Source organism: Solea solea, chromosome 12 (genome assembly GCF_958295425.1).
Source record: "Solea solea chromosome 12, fSolSol10.1, whole genome shotgun sequence".
NCBI lineage: Eukaryota > Metazoa > Chordata > Actinopteri > Pleuronectiformes > Soleidae > Solea > Solea solea.
Window position 1 is genome coordinate 11101190 of NC_081145.1, and position 17361 is coordinate 11118550.

Sequence of the window (17361 nt, forward strand, 5' to 3'; positions counted from 1 at the left end):
GAAAAAAAGCCTGTTCAGACCAACCGGTCTCCACGGACCATGGACCACCTTCTTTATAACTCTGGGCTAACGAAGAGCGCAGATGTTGCTGTGACTGATTTAAAATAGCGCAACGCAATATCCTACCACTGTAACTGTCTGAAGCATTCATAGATGAATGATGCCTACCTAAGATAACAATTTAAAAAGGCATTCATGATCTTTCTCTGGGCATTTGTCATGGTAACTGCCTGCAGAACCCACAGAGCCTGCCAGATGTCACTGCTACACCACACAGCCTACTACCATAGTGAACAACTGGAGCTTAAGACGCTGAACCTGAATATAATCAAAGAGTTTGACCTGGAATCAGAACATTTAGCAGACTCCTGGCTCTGGGTTTTTAAAAGGAAAGGGTCCTCTGAGGCTTGACTGCTGCTTGATGCTGACATGGAGCTTCATCCTCAGCAGCAGTCTTTCCCTCACTGTGCCGACAGACACCTGGTGGTGCCTGTTTTACATGGAAATCCTGATTGCTTCCTCATTCATATTAGCATAGCCCCAGGATCATGTCATTTTCCATTTTTTAGCTTTCATATTTCAAGTGTGCATTTGCACTGGGTTAGTCTAATACCAGCAATAAATTCTACTTCATGCTGAAATGTTAACTGGAGAGTGTGGAGATGAAAGGCTTCACGCTGACCAAGGTCTGTGGTCTTTTACTTTGTAGCACTGTTAAACGGGGGTGAATTAATATATTCTAAATATTTTATTTGCTATCTTCGATTCGCCTCATCTTCGTTAATCAGGCGTTAGGAAAAAAATTATTTTCCTTTTCAAACAGAATAATAATGGCCTTTTATTACTTGCAATGGAGTCACATAATTGCCGCTACTGTAAGAGAAAAGCCCCACAGACGTAGTGCTTTCGGATGTCCAAAGCGTCCACAGTGCAAAGAGTGTGTGCATATTAATGTAATGCAAAACCACACACAGAGAAATAAAAGTCCATGGCTGAATCAGGACCATATCTGTCCCGTCTGCCTCTAGCGGTGCTTCCAAGCATACTGAGGTTTGCAGTCTGCATGCACACTATAGCTCAGAGCTGGTGTTAACTGATCAGTCACAGCTGAAGTAAGTCATCTTTGTAGATTTCACAGGGCCAACACGTGTGTGTGCGTCAGAATGTAGAGCAACACTGACACACACACACACACACAGCACACTGAAGTTGTACTAATGCAGAGCAACTGTCGTGTTACTGTGATGGAAGTGAAATCACGTGTTAGACAAAAAAGTCTGTTTACCTAACTTTTACAATGATTAAAATATGTGAACAGATGGTGTAATAATTCTATTTCATGTGTCTCTCCAATCAAAAATTATTTACGTCCCCGATAGGCAATACTAGAGGTCATGCAGGTCAAGTCCTTGAAATTGAAATTTAAGAGGCTCTGCTCTTTGTGTGAGAGCGGAGGGGGAGGGGGATATTTCCTGTAGTCACCCACCCTAAAGTATGGAGGCAGGTTGAGAGGAAGCACACCCATACCAGAGCAAGCGAGTCAGTCCTCAGCCTGCACCATCTGTAATTCACTCCCAGGTGTGTACTTCCTGGAATGTATATTGTCTTTTCTATTACAAAACCCAAGAGTAAACCAAGAAAAAAAAAACACTTTTACACAATACTGGGGTCAAGACTGTGTGAAATATTCCTGATACTTTCTTTATTTCTTATAGAAGAGTGCTGGCTTCCTCTGGTAGAACTTTTTCGAACACTTGTTTCAACGTCCCTATATTACACCTATGTTTATTAAAATTTAAAAGAGTTTCTTACCGGGTCCAATGTGACCTAAAATTGTGGCAGTGGGATCTTTGGTTCACCCGTGACAGTCTGTCAAACAGAGGAAGGGAAAAAAAAAAAGGACAATTTCTTTAATACAATAATCTGCTAATTGAGAAAATAAATCACAGAGCAATAATGATTCATGCTGCTAAAAAGCAGGCAGATGTTCACAGTTGTATGCAGCTATGGAAGCATGTGGAGAAAAGAGCAGCGAGTGGTGAAGGCAGCTCAACACCAGCAGCTGTCAGTGGCAGATATGGACATTTGTCTGAACATGTGCACAATTATGTCGCCATTAAAAACACATCTTTCAAACACAGTGACACATTAAACCGTGGAAAATGTATTCGACAGTATACAGGCTCCGAAGCGCAGTCACTACTAGCATCTGGATAAATCTTTGCCATTGGACAGGAAAATTACAGCCCACGCCAATGACTCCCATCCCAATTATGCTATTTCTGACCACTATGAGGAACTGTCACAAGATCAAATAGCCCAACTGCCTTAAAAAACATAGTCATGTACAACTATTTTAAGCATCCAAGATGTTCGGAGTATGTTTCATATATTAGATGATGAATAATGAGCACAGCAGGGTCGTGTTCCTTGTGAGTCAGTGTCTATTGGAAAACTGTAGGCTGAATCTGTCCCATGAGCTCACACTAAATCACCGAACGTGGGCCTCTGTCTGCTGTGACAGACTCTGCAGCACCAGGCAGCATTTCTTTCTGCTTTCATGTGGGGAATCTCAGCCTCACAATGTCAAGTTAGTACAGAACCAGAGCCAGTGGCCCTTTGGTGCCGTCACTGCTACACTCATTGAATTTCTGGTCAGGAAGACAAGTTACCACGATGCCATGGCAGGTGCTCCACTTAACATGCGACTGTCTGGTTCTGCTGCTCTTTCAGACAGACGGCTGAAAAGAATTAGTGAAAGATTAAAAAAATAAATAAACTGAAGAGGAAGGTAGCAGAAAGGGAAGAATGGGATGAAAGGAGGCAAGTAAAAAGTAGAGCTAAAGGCACAACCAAACAGACCTGACATGTAGTTACCATCATTTCCCTCTGCTTCAGCCAAAAACAAAGGCATGTATTTCAAGTGCATAACTTTTGATTATTTTCAGTTGTTGGTCATTTGTGAATAGAAATGATGCCACATTATTATCTGAAATCAGGCTCTGTCAAGCGGACCAACCTTTCAGCTGGTAGCACAGTAGCACTGTTCCAAGAGACATCTGGTCAAAGTCAAAAGTCACACACTGCAGTTCTAAGTTTCTTTATTGGCTTCAAAACTATAATGTGGTGGCAGAGAAGCAAAAAGGAACCAGGAACTGACATTTCACATAATATTCAACTACTTCCATCACAGGCTTGGAGGCAAAACTGCAAAGTAATCTTAATACTTTGCAGGACCCTCCAGTACATAGCACCATGCTCTGGGTATCAATTCAGAGGACATGTCAAAAAAAAAACAGGTGTGAAGTCAAATATCTGAAGCAGACACAATGACAGGAAACAGAAGAAACACCTGCCACACGGCTGTGTGAACTGGACTGAAACTACTGTTTGTTTGCCGTTCACATTTAAAAGTGGGATAGGTTAATGACCTTGACAGTTTAAGAGTCCGGATGGTAAGGATATACTGTGAGTGCTTTGAAAGCTCGATGTCATTGCACCACCTATAAATCACCCAGAACGTCTGACTCAACCACCCAGGTGTCCGTGCCTGATATTTGTCTGAACCTGTCCTAACAGTTTCTGAATATTTGGACATGTGAGATGCAGCACTCTGAAGGTCAGGTACCATAGTTCTACAAGTACTTGGCTGCAGTAGACAGGTCTGCACTGGGCTTTATGATAAAGGCAGGAGCGTGAGAAGTTCCTTCAGTTTATTCTTAGTACTGCCTCTCTCTCCCTTCTCTCTCTCCAGATCCCAAGACCAACTTCTTTTTTTAGGCTCTGCCCTTTTATCAGTCTTTTACTTTTCAAGTTCTCGAAACTGGAATCTGCCAACAGGATCTGAATGAAACAGAATACCAGCGTATTTTTCTGTGAGGTCTTTCTATCCCACTCCAGGTCACTGCATCCATTCTTTTAATATTCATTTGCCTAAACATTTCTACGGTCTTAGGAGTGCTGGAGCCAATGTCAGCCAATATTAGGCAAGAGGTACGGTTCAACCAGGAGGTTAGGGGTTTGATCCCAGACTCTGCTAGTCTAAAAATGTGTTTACCAATTTACATTCTGGACAGGTTGAGAGCCTGAAAGGCCAGCTGGGACCAACAACTATGATTGGTCAGACTGCCGGCCACTGACTGGCCAGAGTGCCGTCACAGGAAGAGACGTCCCACACACAAATCAAGCCGAACAGCGCCGAACTGTAGATCAGTTAAAACTACTTAACAATCCTAAAAACGTGGGTTAATCTCCAACAACTACAGGAGTCTGGTGTAAAGTCACTAGTCACTCGTATATGTGTGTGTGTCGCGTATAAAACGAAGTCACCGCAGTTTCACTCAGCCATGCAGTGATGACTCTGCCCACGTTAAGTAGGTACTTTTTTTGTAGTGGAGATGCAACCTAATCGTGCTGTGTCATGCCGTGCCAAGGTGTGTAGAGCCGGTGGAAATACGCCATTAGAGTACCTGAAGAAAAACCCACTTATAGAGAGAGGCCTTCAGGCAAACCGGCTGAACCAGAATCCTTAAGGCCACAATACTAACCACAAGTGATATCTGACAAATTCAAGCCAATTTCTTACCACCGCTTTTTAAAATTTTATAGATTAAACTAGGCCTTCAAAATAATTGATTAGATTAATCAATAATAAAAACATTAAGTGCACCACCACTATTCCCTTTTCTTGTACTGGTTTTGTAATGTGGTTTTGTTTCTGAAAAGTTTATGTGACCACTATGTCCCCCCCCCCCCATCAACCTACCTATCTGCACGCCTGACTCCTCAGTTTCTAAAAGTGAAATTTAGAACATGCAGCAGTGCAGTCGACCTGAGCCAGAAAGCCCTCCAGCCTCAGGATCAGTCGTCCTTGCAAACAGTGCAAGGACACCAAATCAGGGAAGATAAAAAGTCATTTTTCTCTCTGATCAGACTGTCAAATATAGTCAAATATAGTCGCATCATGATCTACGGTGTATTTTAGACACAAATGTCAAATCTGAAATAGGTGAAGCATGATCGCACAGCTTCATCTTACTTCAGGGCTGCTACGAGGTGGAGCACAATGAAAAAACATTGATTAATATTCAAATGGCAGTTGAACAAAACATAAAATTTTACGGACACAATGACAAGAGCAGGAGACTTGGACACAGACACACTCTGGATGAACACCAACAAAAATGTGGCGGTGATCAATTCCGAAAGCTAGCTGGCAGCTTGGAGCGTTCACACAAACACTGTGTGACCCAACATCAATTTCTGGGAACTTCATTTCCATAAATACTTGATAATGATGCTGAGAGTTCTAACAGTGAAAACTTTAGTCACTGCAATTTCGTCTCAGAACATGTGGCTTTTTGGATCCCACACAACACAAAATGGGGGTCACAGGTCAGACTGGAGAACAGTGATGCCTGAAGCCACTGCTGACCTCTACAATGCAGGCTGACATTTAAGTGGCCTGGCTGAAAAAATATTCTGCCTTACTGGTCCCAAACATTTCAGCCCTCTACAGCATTACAATGTTTTTATGAAGAGCTTGAGCATAAGACCTGTATTCAGTAAGATAGTCACACTTAGTAGTCACACACACACTACTTGGACTTTGAGAATAACAAGTGAATTTAAACGGTTAATAACCATTTCTCAAATGATTAGCATTTAAACCACAAACTCCACTGTCGTTCCGCTCTGTCTGACCTTCTCAGCATCTTTGTTAGTATGAGCATTGTATTGGTTCATAATGTGGAGTGGGAACACAATTGTATGACTCAACAACAGCTTTTCAAACGTGTACACATGCACAGTTACATTTCTAAATCCCGATCTTAAAACAAGGTAAAGAGAAGCAGAAAGTAAAGTAAAGAGAATTCTATTACAGCTAATGGAAAGACAAACCAAACGACACTCTGGACAATTTCACTTTAACATCACATGCATCCTAAAATAGTAGCTGCTATTTTCAGATCACTTCATTCATTTTTGATTGTACTGTATGACACGTGGGCCATGTGGGTTGCTGTAGTGGTTAGCCCTTTTGCCTTTGTGGCCATGTGATGGACTGTATACCCCGCCTTTCACCCTTTGTCAGGACAATAAAGTGGTAGAAGATGGATGTGTGACACATTTAGCCTGCTTTTGCTTTATCCAAACGGAAATCGCAAAGATTGGTGGGAATTAATTTGATTAAAGCCCCATGTTTCAGAATAGAGTCCCTCCATTAAACGAGTGTTATTAATTGGCTGAAGATATATAAAACATCTGTATCATCTCTAAGAATAAATACTTCTTTTCATAAGAAGTACACTTATTGGTCTGCCAAGAGTTAAGAACTGTTTTTTTTTTCTAAGTCATTTCTTGGGAGGAATCAGCACGTACTCGGAACATAATTACCATGGAAACTCTCGGAGACTTGGAGAGATATATTAAGAGCAGGCTCATTTGTGACAGCTGAGCTGTAACAAAGGCAGAAATACTGCCCACACTCCTGCATATGCTATCTATTCTATTCATAACCATTATGAAAATCAAATATTGCTAATATACAATTAGAAAGGCCTGTCCGCCATGGTGCCAGTTTGATGCTAATAGGCAATCTCAAACACAGCCGCAAACAGCCTGGATTCTTCAGAGTGACGTATGAAGCGGATTATAAATCAATATTTCTGGGAGTAAAATGGAAAAAATAAAGTGGAAGAAAGATGCTGAATGGACTACTTAGTGTATATTATTTGCTTTCCTTAGTGTATGTTAGCATTAAGAAGAGATTTGTTCAGTTTGCTCAGAAACAAATAGACAACAAAGTCTTAATTTTGAACAATATTCACGTCTTTCAAACACACATGACACTTGTGTTCTTTCCTGAAAAGAATGCACATTCAAAGATCTCGTTACTCGTCTATTTACATTCACAAAATGACTGAACCCTTAGCCGTTTTCAAATGAAATTTACAACAATGCAATTATCAAATAGGACAGGTTAAATTTAATAGTTTTATTGTTTTGATTTCTATGTTCATGTCTTTATAAAATGCAATAAATGAATACATTTTGGAAACAATAAATATATTCAAATTCTCATCCTTGCATTACATTATAAGTGTTCATATTCTGATGATGATGTAATGTTGTCATGTTTTGAATCTAAACCTAAAGCTTGACAAAAAATGATATTGCAGTTACGATATGTCACTAAATAGTTTAGCTTTAATCCACAATAAATGTATTAGCACATTTACTATATACTGCTGTCCTTCAGCCCATTCTTTTTAGAATACACAAGCCAGTTCACCATACATGTGTTGAATTTGCATGCAAAGCAAGATCTCTCAGAATATGTGAACACATGTGTCAAACAAGTGGTGGTGAAGGGGCAAAAGGGTCCCCTGTTACAACCCTCCAGTGCTGCTTAGAGAGAAGGCAAAGTGAGAAGGAGGGAGGAGGTTCATGGGTCAAGCAGACTGCATCACTTTCAACTTAATGCCAAGCAGTTTGTTGGCCAGATCTGAAAGAACAAAAGCCTCCAAGACAAGTTCCACCAGTGTCAGAACCAGGACCCTAACGGCAAAAAGTAACTTTCTCTTCTCACCTCATTCAAAAAAAAGTCTTTAAAGACATCATAATACCAACCAAACCTACCATTAGCACCACAATGTCCTGAATAAAATCATATAAGCGGCCGACAAATTCAAATCCAGCAATAGCCAGTCATTTCCATTCTCCTCAGCATGACAAGGGGTGGAAAGCTTGTCTGCCTCAAGCATTAAAAGTGCAATTTGCTGTGTAATATCAATTTCTGTATGTCCCACTGATGCATGCCAGGCTGAACAATCTCATATTGTAAAAGTGCCAGTTATTCAAAAGCGCCACTTTGGTTTATTGCCCTGAACAGACAGGCATCACTTCCTCCCAAAATAGAATTTACATTCTGAGATTTGATTTTTGAGCTTTTCTACCCACTGCTTCATTCTGAATACTCAAAAGTCCCTGGAAGTGAAAAGGCTGCAAAGTACTTCACAAAATGGAACTGTTTCCATTTCATGCTATGCTTCTTAAATTGAGAAGGTCAGACGCGAAAGCGCATGCCAGATATTTATTTACAGCTTGCTCTGATGTCTGCATTAAGCAAGAAGATATAAAGGATTTTATTGTGAATCTATTTGACACTGAGATACATTTTCTTTTCAGGATTTTTTTTTTTACGCCAGTCAAATAATGCCTATAATGGAAAAATAATGGCAAATGGTTTGTATTTATATAGCACTTTTGTAGTCTTGATGAGCACTCAAAGCTGCTTATCACTCACACTTTCATACTCATTCACAGCTGTTGGGATTAAGTGTCTTGCCCAAAGTACATCGGCATGCACACTAGCAGAGCTGGGAATCGAACCCACAACTTTCAAGTTCTATTTGGGACTATTAGAGTAGAACACTGAAATAACACTTCACCCTTCCCTTGAGCTGCTTTTGTGTAAATACAAATAACATCGCGGGGAATTATGTTATTACGTAAATTAATATGCAAACCCCGTTTACTGACCCTGAAATAACTATAAATAAAAACTGTAGTTTATCTTGGAATTACTTGCCTGAGGGTTTTGAGAGAATGTCAAACTTGACAACTTTAATGACAAGATTAAGATTTTACACCTAACAAACCTTCACAAAAATCTTTATTTGTTTTATGTTAAAAGATTGAGAAAACTGTTTTTTTACTCTTTGGATCATCACAGTGTAAATTTGTAGTTTGTGGCAAACAGACTATCAGGGACCTAGAGGGAGGGACTATACGACTTCAGAGACGGTGGTTTTGTCTCTAAATGTATGCATCTATATGTAACAAAATTAGTAGCTAAAACAAACACAAAGCATCAGGAAAAAGGGTTGTTTAAGCTCGGGTCGGAGCCTCAACCAGTGCATGATTGCGTTCAACTGTCACAGGCAGTAAACCACTAAAAAGAGGCATAAATGATTCCACCACATGTCCAGCTTGCCATAACATGACATGAATACAAATCAGAGAAAGACTGAAAAGCAAATAGCCAAAGAGGCAAAAGGCCACATTTCAGTGATGTGTAGCGTACCCACAGAAAATGGAGCCTTAAATGCAGTTTGGCTTCAGATGCATTGAAATAACTAACTCCACTATAATTTGTCTTCGTACGACGTTTTTAAATGTATGAATAAAACAGAACATTCGACAGCACGGACAAATATTTGCCTCAGTTTAATTTACAAAGGTAAATTGGTTCTTTGAAATTTAGTAAAAAAAACATTCATTTAGGTTTGTGGATGCACGATTTCTCAATAAAAGGATCAACCGATGTGTTTTCTTCAGTCTAAGGTTAAAGTTTATAAACCAAGTGTGTCTAATTTAAGGTGTTAAATAAATAAATAAACACTAAAGTAATGTCATACGATTATTCATTTCATGGCTCTTCCAATTTTTTTTCTCCCCAGAATCAATCACACTTGGACAGGGCAGTAATGTGTAGCAGCATAGACGAAATGATTCCCAAACATGTAAAGCAACAAGTCAATTATTGCTGACCTCTTCCCTAAATTATGATTCACTGCTGATGGAAGAGCCAAGTTTCAAAGCAGCATGTAACCAGTGAAGTGGTCACTGAGCATCTAAAGAGCATCTTTAAGAGTTCAATTACCATAGTGAGGTCTCAGTCTGGGAAGCAATGGACTCTGCTGTGACCCACAAAGGTGATTTTGAATACAGCATTGGCATGTGCTGCGAGGAGAGCTGCCTCTGCTTTGCCAATGAGGCTCCCATGTGTACAATTAATCACAGCAAGTTAAAAGAAGGTAGTTCTTTTTATTGAACCAACAAGCAACAGGGGAGGGCATCTCCCCAAAGATGTGCAAGCAAATTTGGCAGCATTGGAATTATATTCCATTGATTGATTTACGCGGCCACACGGTTGGTGTTGTGGTTAGCACTCTTGCCTTTGCAGCAAGAAGCTCGGGTTTGTGACCAGGTCGGAACAAGGTCCTTTCTGCATGAAGATTGCATGTTTGTGTGTGGGTGTGTGTTCTCCGGCTTCCTCCCACAGTCCAAAAACATGCAATATGAGGATTAGGTAAATTGGACACTCTAAATTGACCGTAGGTGGGAATGTGAGAGTGATGGTTGTTTGTTTCTATATGTAGCCCTGTGATGGACTGGCGATCTGTCCACGGTGTGACCCCGCCCATCGCCCTAAGTCAGCTGAGATTGGCACAGCACCCCCCGTGACCCTCATGTGGAGGATAAAGCAGTGGAAACTGGAAATGTATACATATATATGTATATATATATATACACAAACACAGTATATATGTGTTGATTTACTTTACTCATGTAAAATTGGTAATTTGGGTAAGGATTCCATGAGTAAAAACAACAACAGGCGGTTTCTTGCTAAACCAAAAAAAAAAGTCTGAGATAAGATTTAGCTAAAACCATGTGTGATGATGCACTGAGGGGAAAGTCTTGGGCATGTATCTGATTTTGATTCCCAGAAATGGCTGCATTTTATCTATGCATGTAAAACAGAGCAGAATACTTAATTACAAAAACAACAGAGTACAGGCTGATATGATACAATATACTGTATATATACACAGTTTTGAGTTTGAGTGGTCACCTTTTCCAGACTACAGCACAGAAAAGTGTCACATAGTATCCAGTTGGGCTATACAGTTATTAGAAAGCTGAAAACATTGAATATAATAAAATATTCCACGATGAAAGTTTGGTTTATGGTCATTGGAGCCATATGTCACATAAAATGGTCAAATGGTCTGAGGCATGATAATGAGATTCTCTACAATCATGAACTAATCACGATTTATCGTGCAATGAAAGCAATAAAAGTCAACTAGTGAATAAAAATCCAATGAAATCAGCACTAGCCAGTCAAGCATGAAACATGTCTACATTAATGTAACCCTTTCCATTTAAAAAGGAGTCTTTTCACCACAGCGCTGCAGCTTCACCAGTCACACAAACAATGTCCGAAAGGACAATTTCCTATTGACAAGGACCACATGTACAACATGACACACTTGCCATTAATTGCAACCAGACTCTGGCTTTCTTCCATTTTGTTTCTCAGAAAAAACGTTCAACTCTCAGTAACACAAAAAGACAGGGAAGTGAAAAAGTTAGAGGAGATTGATCTGAGAGGCACAATTGTTCAATTGTTTGAAAGAAATGTGTTGCACCCTTGGCAATCTTCTTTTATAGTTGATAATTGGATAAGGCAGGCAAGAAAAGCTCACCACAAGCAGAAGTAAAACATTTTGTTTAAAAATCCAAAGAACACACAGAGAGCTACACACATTTTAATATTTTGTGGCTATGCTATAAAAAGCTATATCACAAGTTTTAATCACTAACGTGCCTTACAAAGTCCAAGTTCCCCCTTAGCGACAACTGACTGGAAGCTAGGGAGCTAGCTTATATTTTAGCGGACTTTGTAAGTGACACTCTGTGTGCTGGCCATTAAAGTTCCAGTAGAGAACCTCTATAACCCCCGGTTGATTTCAGAGTAAAAACCAAAACAGTCTGCAGTCTCAAAGACTCTGCAGTATGTGACCTAGTTTTCTTTACCCCACGTCTACACACTCTTTCAAATACAAACACACAGTGCGTGCGAGTGAAGAGGAAAAAAGCTGTGTGCACCTCAGTATGTTATGTGTTCTATAATCCATCTTTAAATGTAGCGTTACTTGTCCAGACTGCACTTTATTGGAGCTGCATGGTGAAGGAAACAGCAGCAGCTATGACTCAGCATGTAATCAGGCAACTGTTCAGAGCACTTGAGTGCTGTTGGTGGAGCACACAGTTTCAATATCACACGATCACTTTAGATATGATTGTGCAAACCTACTAATTGTCTAGTTTACTTTTTTTTAGCAGGAGAATCCACGCCTGAAACTTTTAATTGGCGCTTCTTGGTAAATAGTTAAATGGTTTGTATTTATATAGCGCTTTTCTAGTCTTGATGACCACTCAAAGCTGCTTTACACTAGTTTTGCCATTCACTCACACTTTGATACAGTGCACCTATGTGCAGCACATTTTCTATCACTCAATCATACCCATTCACACGTCGCCAGCACCGCCGTCAGGAGCAAAGTGGGGTTAAGTGTGACGACTGAAAATCAAGGAACATTCCTGCACAAAAGTCTACAACAACACAGACAAAGGCAACGGCACAGGCTGTGACTACATGGGGCGTCAGAAGAGAAAACTCTGCCAGCTAAAATCAACAAGTCTGACATTACAAATCATGCACGGCACTGAAACACAACAGCATCATGCAATGGCCACATATGAGAAAACACAGCATACTCTTGCATCCCATATACTGTGAACTGCGATTACATTGATTCACATTGCCTTCATATGATTTAACAGATTGCCTCTTAGAGGTTGAGATGTTTGAGCAGAGATAATATATTTTAAATGCAGATAGCGAGCAGCTAACTATAGAGAAACAACAGTCTGACAGAAACATAATACGTTTTGTGACGTTTTCCCTTCTGCGTCTTCTTCCTACACGCCCTCAGCCTTCAGTTTTGAAAATGATCCTACACCACACTCTATAAGTTCTAAAAACTATCTTTGTCCACATGAGAAAAACAAAAAAAGAATGACTTTGAAGTGCTATTGAAAGCATACCAAGTCAACAGGTGGATAAATAACCATCATTTTAAACCCTGGTTGATAAGTCAAAAGAGATATAAACAAAATGTAGTTTCTTGTTCAGGTACAAAATAACTGTATGTATAGGTGTAATAAAGTTAAATGTCCTGTTAGTAACGCTAATATGAGCGCAAGTTTGGCTACGTCTGACACCATTACACAACTCACCTCATGCGAACAACTGTAATGACGTCGGTGTGCAATGTCAGAGAGGAGAGAGCAGAGGAGACAACGGCACACAGCGGGACTTTACAGGCCTGCACTCACATTTCACTGTCAACACACAAGCACTGTGAACAGAGATTGTGGAAATCTTCACCTTGGCAGGAGCTAAGACCTAAACCAAAACTTTGAGTTTGTATGAGACACAGAGAAGGTGATGTTCTTGAAAATACCTGCCTGTGTGTGGACTGGGCCTTCATTTAGGTTGAAAAAAAAAGCTGATAAATCTTCCGCACTTGCAGGCAGGACCGCGACTCGGAAATAGACGGTAAACAACTGCATGTCAGTCACACAGTGTGGTCAAAATATAGGCACAGAATGTGCTGCTGCACACTGAGTATATATATTTGGGAGTTAGATATCTGATCTGCATTTCATGAACGCACAGCCTCAGTGGGCTGCATATAAATGTGGGAAGCCTTGCCTGCAGGCCTGAAATTCGGGCTAGAATAAAAAGGATTCCCTGACACAAGATGCAAACTCAGAGTGAGTCACGGTGCCCACTGGTCAGCAGCAGTATCTCACACAGACACAGCCTTGCTCTTCCTGTTGCTGATTGGCCTGGAGGGATGTGATTAAAGTGGCAGAAAAAGAAAAAGGGGGGGGCTACAAGAGAGAAATAAATGTTGATACAGCGGCACAGCACATCCATTGTGAGGCCCAGTGGAATGAGATCTGCCCGGCACGGACGTTCCTGCCCCCTCGTCCCAGAGAATAAGAACTTTCATGAAGGGACTGGACATAGAGCTGAGCTCTATGGTAACTGTGTGGGACAGAGAGAAAGCTGAGGAAGTAAACACTATTAGAGGCTCACATTGTTGCTCTTGTTTACCCCTGCAAAGAATTTACCAGCATGTCCTGAGAGGAAACCCTCCTGACAAAGGTTTTGATTATTACGGACTCAAAATAGTCACACGCAAAGTTACCGCGTATGTTGACGTAATCTTTGATGTCAGTGACGCCGTGTCGATTCCATTTTATAAACCAAGGCCTGGGTGAAGAGCTGAACACAATAAGAGGAAGCTGAGGCTTTAGATCGTTCATTTAAGTGGTTTTGATTATGGGTATGAGCAGTGGAAGTGACTACTTGGAAATGAATCCAACACTTGAAAATCTGAACGACTGCAAAGCCTTGTTTTTAAAGAAAAGAGCCAAAGAGCCATCTCAGCTTGTTAAGCTTGTAAAAAATAATTAGCCACAAGAGTCAGGTTAGGAGGAAATGTATTTCTTTTCAGCGGCAGGTTATGGGTAAGAGGGTATGTGCGGGGTCTTTGGTGGTGACCCCCATGAACATGCCATGAGGAGCGCAGGAATGTGGGGTCAGACGGTGCAAGATCTCGCTCCTCTCTCACACACTAGAATAGACATCCACAGCATGCCACCATAGGGAGCTGCTGTTTTCTTATGGCCCCACTTCACTTCTGCGCTGTGTCTAATGGCCAACAATATTTCTTTCAAAAGTATGTCCGCTATGAAGTCAACTCTTCCCCTGAGGTGGTGAGAAATATAGCACATCAACAAAAGCATGTGATAGATGAAGACAGGGGTCATTTTTTCTCTGAGAATAGAGACTCACTGTGCGACTACAGTAACAAAGTCATCGCTGAAATCAGACAAGAACGCCTTCTCAATAAACTTGACGTGTCCTCACTCACTTCTCAATTTCAATCCCTCACTCTGTTTTACAGGAGCTTTTTAAACACAGGGGCGAACACAGCGGTCATCACACCAGGAAACACAGATTCTGGCTGAGGTCTGCATGGAAAAACAGCTTCACGCCTTGGTGGCAATCAGATTAAAATAAACATTTCAAGCCACATTTGGTTAAGCTTATGTCACAAATAATCATTGTGGTTACATTTTAGGTCCATTTTAGGTTCATGTTTCTTCAGGCCTATATTTAGAAATCAGGGCAGCTGATGGCCAATAATCAATTTTGGGGGAGGTGAAAGTTTGCTCAGTTTTCTTTTTCCCTACATCTGATTAAAAAAAAAAAAAGTTTGATACACATTTAGTGTATGCACTGAAGTGTTCTTGAATTTTAAAAATATAATAAAAAAGTAATAATCAGCATATTATTTAAATAATGGGCCCTGACTGATAATTCTGTCTAGATAGATAGATAGGTAGATAGTGGCATATGGCATAACAAACAGTCAGTGAGGCATTTATCACTGAGCAAGTGTTGTTCTTATCTTATTTAGATGTCACCCCTGAATTTGTGCATTTCATTCTTCACATTCCTTCACGCTCATGAGATAAACTCATAATGCCACTTTACACTGTGTGTCTTTACCAGACAGGCACAAAGAAAACTCACTGAAAACAAATACATTAATTAGGTGCTCTGGTGCTATACAGGACAGGTGCCAATGCATTTTAAAATAACTGAATCGACTGAAGAGTGAATATATACATACATTTTGTAAGATGTCAATATTAAAAATGATTGGTATTCAAACTTCTTGGCATGTGACAAACGCCATGACCCCCCTGCCAGAAATGAGTAGCTTTAGTCATAAAATAATATTAGTTCAGTCTCAACAGGAGTCAATAAAGGACAATATCAAACAGTTTTCGGTTATACAACAGTAAGTCACTAAAACTGGCAGCCAATTATTCACCCACTCATTCCAGAGACATCATGTTGTGGTTATTATTTCTCATTTTGACTAAACTTTGACGTGACTAGACAAGCAGGTCACAATATTAGGCACAGTGACGCAGTAAAGGACAGCGCTGACTCGTTATGAGCCGAAAACAAGTCAGCAACACACTCATAAACAAACAAAGTCAGACAGGCAGACGAGTGTCTTACCTGACTGTTCACCGTCCACACGACAGCCAGACGAGAGAGAAATCACTCACGGGCAACTTGAGCGCGACGGCTTCCGTCAGCTAACTTTCCCCCAGCTGCACTCGACTGGAGTGTTTAATCCCGCTGCTGCTGCTGCTGCTGCTGCCACACAAACCCACTAATCTGCGTCCAACAACACAACTCCCTGTGACAACTTTCTGTCCGCGCTACACTTCTCCGTTTGGTGATGAAGTGGTGGGTGATATGTCATTCGGCTGGACAAGGAGGAAATGAACTTTGAGGAGTTGGAGGAGGAAGAGGAGGAAGAGGAGGGGGGGGGGGCGGAGAGGCTGTTACTGACTCCTGCGGGCGCTTCACAGCCTCGGACCTTCATATGAGAGTAACAGAGGGCTGGAGCTGAGATTTACGATTACTCCCAGGTGTTTAACTGTATTATAATGACGTGGTGGATGAAAAATAAAGGGTAAGATTTGACAGCATGGCCATGGAAATGTAAATATTATGAGCCAAATCACATTAAGGTGGTAAGAAATGTGAACTTGACTCACACTGCATCAATAAATCCGTTTGTTTTATTCTAATGTGGACTGAATGTGGAAGTGAAGTCTGCCAGTGATGTGTTTAAAGGTCCAGTGTGCAAAGCTTATCAGCAGAAATGAAATATTAGGGGTGGGTCAAAATATTGATTTGGTGATATAGCATGCAGGGAAAATATCATACATTTTAATGAACAAATGGGCCGCCCGTGGCCAAGTGGAAAGGGAACCTGGCTTGTAACTGGAGGGTCGCTGTTCAAATCCCCACCCGGCCAAAAGGGCTGGGGTACCCCTGAGCAAGGTACCAAACCCCAATTGCTCCCCGGGCGCTACTCAGTGTGGCATCCCACTGCTCCTAATTCTAGGATGGGTCAAATGCAGAGGAATACTTTCCCTAAGGGGATTAATAAAAAAATTTTTAATTTTTAAATGAAGGCGCTCCAAAGTAAACAGTCCCTGCCGAGCGTCGCTACTTCCCGTCTCCTCGTGGCAGCGCCGCTCGAATGAATGAGGGGAAACTTGGGGGCAAGTTACCTGGCCGAAGAAGAGGGAGTTTACAGTGGGACAATGGCGGAGAAAGCTACGTTAAGAGATACTCCATCCACGTTCAATACGTAGTCTTTATGCACGTTGTTCTCCATGTTGTGAAAGATTCACTTTTCGCAGACATTTTGTTTTCTTCAGTTGATTATCACAGAATCGTTGTACCGCAATATTATTGGTATCGTGGTTCATGCATGTATCGCATATTGCATTGCATCGTGAGGTGCCTTGTCATACCCATAAGTATGTTTGTATCAGTGCATGTTCATTTTAAAATAAAGTGATAATAAAGTGACATTTATAAGTATATAAGTAATATTGCTTGGTTTTCAAAGGCCGAGAATATTTAGAAGCTGAAGCTTCCTGCACAAAATGAAGAATGGCTCCGCCCCCATTGACTAATAAAGATGAAGTCCTCCATTAGTTGCAATCTGTAGTCTCACCAGAGATGTCACTAATTCTTACACACCGGACCTTTATGTGGTATTTTTTCCCTCCTTGTGCCGCTTTTGATTAAGTCCATGAAAAGCTGAA

General features: G+C 40.9%; 1 protein-coding gene across 2 annotated transcripts in view; it reads right to left on the bottom strand.

The window, feature by feature from the left end:
- The window catches only part of tspan9a (tetraspanin 9a), a 144864-nt gene extending 128797 nt beyond the window's left edge, over nt 1-16067 (bottom strand). Inside the window, exons 1-2 of one of the 2 annotated variants that reach the window (XM_058644313.1) lie at nt 15749-16067; nt 1813-1869 (exon numbers count right to left, since the gene is read on the bottom strand). The gene's annotated coding sequence lies outside the window, so the exon portion shown is untranslated. The remainder of the gene's footprint in view (nt 1-1812; nt 1870-15748) is intronic. The other variant, XM_058644314.1, reaches the window with a different exon arrangement.
- Nucleotides 16068-17361: the final 1294 nt, after the last annotated feature.